The following is a 6,271-nucleotide window of genomic DNA, read 5'->3' as shown; positions in this document are numbered from 1 at the left end:
AATAAATATATATTAGTATTATTACATTGTGTGAAAAAAATAAATATAATAATTCTGTATTGAAATAAATTTTCTAATAATGTATATGTTGAATTCCAATGTATTAACATATTAAAAAAAATTTATATCTCAATTCATTAATTTTATAAAATCTATTCTATTATTTTCATTTTACTAAGATATGACCATAAATAAAAAATAATAATTAATTTAATTTTTAAAAATAATTTTATTCATTTTAAATACATAAATTTAAAATTAAACATATAGTTATACATAATGAATATGAAAAAAAAAATATCAATAATATTCGATTGACATATAAATTTAAGTCATCAATATTTATAGTGTCAAAACAAAATTATCAAATGATATTGAAAATATTTTAAAATTTAATTCATACCCTTTTAAAATTAAACATAATAATTGAGATATATTGTTAGTATGTGGTTCATTAAAAATTTGATATGCTAACTAATATTTTTGAATTGTTCAAATGTTATCTATTCAATAGTAAGTCATATACTTGATATTAATGAGTTTGTTATTGTCACTCCAAATATCAAAATATAAAGATACATTATTATTTAATTTCTCATCAATTAAATCTTTTTTATTTATTAATTTTAATTATATGAGTAAATATGATTCGGGAAACATATTTAGCAAATGTATTAAGTGATTTTTAACAAAATCTTTAAATGTGTATTTAAATTAGATCTTAAAGAAAGATATTCTAATAATAAATTTAACTAATCATTCTCTGAATGTTTAAATAAACATAAATCAATATCTCTATTAGTCCATGAAAATTTAGATGGTTATGTTTGAGAAAGTTCGACTTCAAATTACGTTAGGTGTTTCATTTCGATATGTCACTTCAATGACCTATAACAATCGCCCGATTGAAAGTTATAGAAGACTTTGTAAGACTTACATTTTATATATAATTGGAAATGGATTCCATGTATGAAAACAAAATTTGAAACTTGGTGGATCCGTTCGAAGGAATAACATCTATTGGGTGCAAGTGGATTTTCAAGAAGATAATCGACATGGATGGTGATCCGGATGGAATGACGTGGGGAAAACACGTAGGATGAGGGGGTCTCCCAAAGGGACACGTATCAAGGACGTGGCGTCCAATAAGAAGGGCCCGATCCCTTTAGGAGGAGAGGGGGGCAGGTTAAACCAAAACCCACAGCAGGGGATCACCTCCTCGAGGTTACGACTAGGAAGCCCTGACAACCTGCTCGCACCTAAGTGATTACTAACTGCCCAACTTGTCTTGAGGTCGGCACACACCGCAACACCTCATAGGAGCTCCTCGAAGCAAAGAATGACGTTCTGCGATAAAACTAAAGCACCTACGACTGCCCGTAAGAAAGTCACACCATCCGACCTCTCAAGCAGATCACATATCTCCCCATCAGTGGACATCAAGCTCGGATACGCATAAAATTCCCTGACCCATCTGCCATACAGGTCGGAACGAGATCCCGCATATGCCGACCTCATGCCTTGGTCGCAGCATCACATGCCGACCTCATGAACCGGTCTCACCCGCATATGCCGACCTCATGCCTTGGTCGCAGCATCACATGCCGACCTCATGAACCGGTCTCACCCGCATATGCCGACCTCATGCCTTGGTCGCAGCATCACATGCCGACCTCATGAACCGGTCTCACCCGCATATGCCGACCTCATGCCTTGGTCGCAGCATCACATGCCGACCTCATGAACCGGTCTCACCCGCATATGCCGACCTCATGCCTTGGTCGCAGCATCACATGCCGACCTCATGAACCGGTCTTACCAATACAAGCCGACCTCATGCCTAGGTCGCAGTATCGTATGCCTAGCTCCTGATGGGAATCTTATACTGATTCCTTCAGGAACAAAGCATACAAGGAGCTCGGGACGAACCGAGCACACTTCATTGCTGTAGTGGAGGATACCGTGCATCCTTGCATCCCCACCGCACATATCAGCCATTCCTGACGCGGAGATGATATCAACGGATCGATACGCCTGTTCCCACATATCACTTATCCAAAGGAAGCGGTTTGCGAACCAAGTCTCTATACTTGGTCCAATTCAATCAGGGCCCTTCAAAGGAGATAAGATATGCGGAGGAACCGTCCGATTGGCGGAATCTGTCGCGTATCCAACCTCGCGTTTCCGCTCTCTCCTCCAATCGCAGGCATCCAGATCCGAAGGTATCGCTCCTCCCATTCTATATAAACCCCGCAGGTATGACACTCCAACTATCTGAAATCTAGAATACACACTCGTATTCTTCTCTTCTGACTTGAGCGTCGGAGTGGCCACGCTGGAATTTTTCGACGCCCTACTAATCCGTGCGTTCAGTGCCCCTCTTTCAGATCTCTTTCCTTCGACCGTGGACACAGCAGGTGACTCAGCATCCCCTTGTCTGGTGACTCATCTATCGTCAGCAAGGAGTCGAAACATTTTGGCACCGTCTGTGGGAAAACTGAGCTGAGACGACAAGATGGTTAACACTAGACACACCGCGAGCACCCGCGGGCCCGCGGATGAAAGAAACCCTGAGGGAGTAGTAACCATGACGAAGGAGCAATTTGACCAAGTTGTACAGCAGGCAATCGACGTCGCTCTACATAGCGCAGCAGCGCAACCTCCGCCATTAATGGAGGGACAACCTACGTACGGGAAACGAAGGCCTTCGCCCATTGAGGAAGCCGAGTCTCCGGCTAGGTCCATCAATCGGGATCCACTGGCGAAGAAGAGGATTCGAGTGAGCCTCAATCAAAAGAAGTATGCCGGGATACTCGGAAAAGGGAGGTCCCGGCGGATAAGGTCGCCGACCTGTCCAATGTCCCCTTCACACGAGCAATTCTCGAGCAGGAAGTGCCCCGGCATTTCCGACCTCCCCAAGTAGGAGAATACGATGGATCCACCGACCCGGAGGACCATCTAAATAGATTTAAGAATGTCTGCCTGTTGCACCAGTACCCAGATGGCATCAAGTGTAGGTTATTTCTCAACACCCTCTAGGGACTGGCTCAGCGCTGGTTCAATAAGCTGCCTGGTTCCAGCATAAAGTCCTTCCGCGACTTTAGGAAGGCCTTCTTACACCAATTTGCAAGCAGTAAGAAGCATCAGAAGACCTCCTTGAACCTATTTACTATGAAGCAAAAGCCCAAGGAGACCTTACGAGAATACCTCCACCGTTTCAACCAAGAAGCATGTGAAATATCATTCACTCCTCCGGATGTTTTGACAAGCGCCTTCACCCAGGAGCTACTGGAAGGAGATTTCTTCCGATCACTCGTGAAGAAACCCTCGGCTAACTATCAAAAACAGTCAGAAAGAGCCACCAAATACATATAATTGGAGGAAACTCAACTAGCTCGCTGGGGCAGCCATCCAACAGCTCCTCAGGCAGAGAAAAAGATAGCACTCCCCCTACCAAGGGAGATACCAACCCGACCTCTGCAAAACCCCTCATCTCGCCGGAACGAACGGGTCATGCAGGCGGCCGAGGAGCTGACACCCCTGACAGGACCAGAAGCTGCTGATCCGACAGCGCCACCAGAACGGTACTGTGCCTACCACCGATCTCACAGACATAACACTCTGGAATGTCGGCATCTAACCGATGAAGTACACCGAATTATCCGAGATAGGCAACAACAAGGAATACCCCCTGGTGGGCGACGCCTGATGATAAGAGATCAAAGGCGCCAGGGAGGCCCGAGGCGGCCTGACCCCCGACAGGGAGGAGGTCCAGCACGCCCCAGTGGAAGAAAGGGCACCTAGGCCAGAAAACAACCAGGGAGAACCCCGACCTAGACAAGGACCTCCTCAGGAAATGCCTCAAGATCACCTGGAGGATAGAGGTAACCTTGCTCATCGGAGAGAGATCACCATGATCGCTGGAGGCTCCACTGATGGGGACTCCAACAGAGCTCGAAAGGCTCACTGTCGCCAACTAGAAAACTATAGCATCAGCGCCGAACAGAAAGCGGGGGCGGGACCTGACATTTCTTTCGAGCCACAGGACTTGGTGGGGGTTGACACCCCTCATGATGACGCCCTAGTCATCCGAGCTACCATTTCCGCCAACTACGACGTGGCTCGGATCTTCGTGGACACCGGTAGCTCAGTCAATGCCCTATACAAAGATGCCCTCGACCGTATGCAAATTGATGGGGAAGAGCTACAGCCCATGGCCACCTCTCTTTTCGGATTCTCGGGACATGAAGTCCAACCTCTGGGACAAATCCGCATGCCGCTATCTTTGGGAAAGGAACCTTTGCGAAGGACCCGGACCACTCTATTAACCATAGTAGGTGCCCCGTCAACTTACAATGTGATCCTGGGAAGGCCGGCACTGAGTTCTTTTGGGGCAGTAGTATCTACCTACCATCAGAAACTGAAGTTCCCAGTACATAACCAAGTCGGGTCTGTCGAAGGAGACCAGAACACAGCCAGGAAGTGTTATGTAGACATGGTTCAAACTGACCTACGGTAGGTAAGACGAAAACAGAATACAGAGGTAAACTCGGTGCAAGATATATCTCTACCCCGGCCTAAACCAGAAAAGATACCGGCGAGGATAGTGCCAGAAAAACCAGAGCAAGTTACTTACATAGCTGCCGATCTAGCACCAGAGATACAAGCACAATTAATGACTTGCCTAAGAAAAAATATAGATATATTTGCATGGTCGCCATCTGAAGTTACTGGCGTGAGTCTCACAGTAATGGAGCATAAACTCAATATAATTCCAGGGTCCCGACCCGTCAAACAGAAGAGGAGACATTTCTCCGTCGACCAAGATAAAATTATTAGAGAGGAGATAAACAAATTATTGAAAACAGGACAAATCCGAGAAATTCAATTCCCGACCTGGTTGGCTAACGTGGTACTGGTGCCAAAGCCCGGAGGGAAGTGGAGAGTATGCATTGACTTCCGAGATCTCAACAAAGCCTGCCCAAAAGACTGCTTTCCCTTGCCCAGGATAGATCAGTTGGTGGATTCTACTTCGGGATACGAACTCATTTGCATGATGGACGCCTACCAGGGGTACCATCAGATTCCCCTCGCTCAGGAAGACCAAGACAAGGTTAGCTTTGTCACTGCGGACGAAATCTTTTGCTACACAGTCATGCCGTTCGGGTTAAAAAATGCAGGGGTTACATACCAAAGGCTGATGGATAAAGTATTCAAGGAACAGATTGGCCGCAATGTGGAAGTGAAGTTAAGGCTTTGTTTATTCATTTAATTTATATTCTTTCTTTAATTTTATAAAAAAAATTATTGTGCAATTTATTTTTTTTCCTTCATCCATTTTGTCTGGTAAACAGGCATAAATCAGATCGGGTTGTTAGATTTGTAAGGGCTCGAACAAATTTAATTGATGCTGAACTCGAGTTAGTCCCAGGGTCGTGAAACCTTAATAGCTTGTTTTTCTTATCTGTCTCTACTTTTCTCCTACTTGTGAGTGTCGCCGACCCTCCATCCACGCACCGGCGACACTCCCGGTAGACCATCCGGAGTTTCCTCTTCCGTTGAGCAACCGATCTTTCTCCTGCAAGCATCTGCATCTGGGATATTGTATCGGTGACGAACTAAATATCTAGGTATGGAATGCCTTGATTTTTTTTTCTTTTCTAATCTTATTGTTACGTGGCAAAGTGTTTTTTTTTCTGGCTAATCATCTTCGTCATCAACGTGTTGTACTAATTATTATATATCGTATTCGTTTATATTTCTTTAATGTAGAATAATTGCCCATTAGAATTGGATCTTTTTACCAACTTAATAAAATTGAATAAATTTATAGACTGTACTATAAACTTATATCTATATGGTATAATTCTTTAATTTTATTATCAAATTATAAAGTTTATAGCTCAATTTTTAAATGGGCGGAAGTGAATTTAAGGCTTTGTTTATTCACTTAATTTATATTTTTTCTTTAATTTTATAAAAAAATTATTGTGCAATTTATTTTTTTTCCTTCATCCATTTTGTCTGGTAAACAGGCATAAATCAGATCGGGTTGTTAGATTTGTAAGGGCTCGAACAGACTTAATTGATGCTGAACTCGAGTTAGGCCCAGGGCCGTGAAACCCTAATAGCTTGTTTTTCCTATCTGCCTCTACTTTTCTCCTACTTGTGAGCGCCGCCGACCCTCCATCCACGCACCGGCGACACTCCCGGTAGACCATCCGGAGTTTCCTCTTCCGTTGAGCAACCGATCTTTCTCCTGCAAGCATCT

This window comes from Curcuma longa, chromosome 4 (genome assembly GCF_044706935.1).
Source record: "Curcuma longa cultivar G26 ecotype Majalengka, Jawa Barat chromosome 4, ITB_CL_G26_1.1, whole genome shotgun sequence".
Taxonomy (NCBI): domain Eukaryota; kingdom Viridiplantae; phylum Streptophyta; class Magnoliopsida; order Zingiberales; family Zingiberaceae; genus Curcuma; species Curcuma longa.
This window is presented reverse-complemented; position numbering follows the sequence as displayed.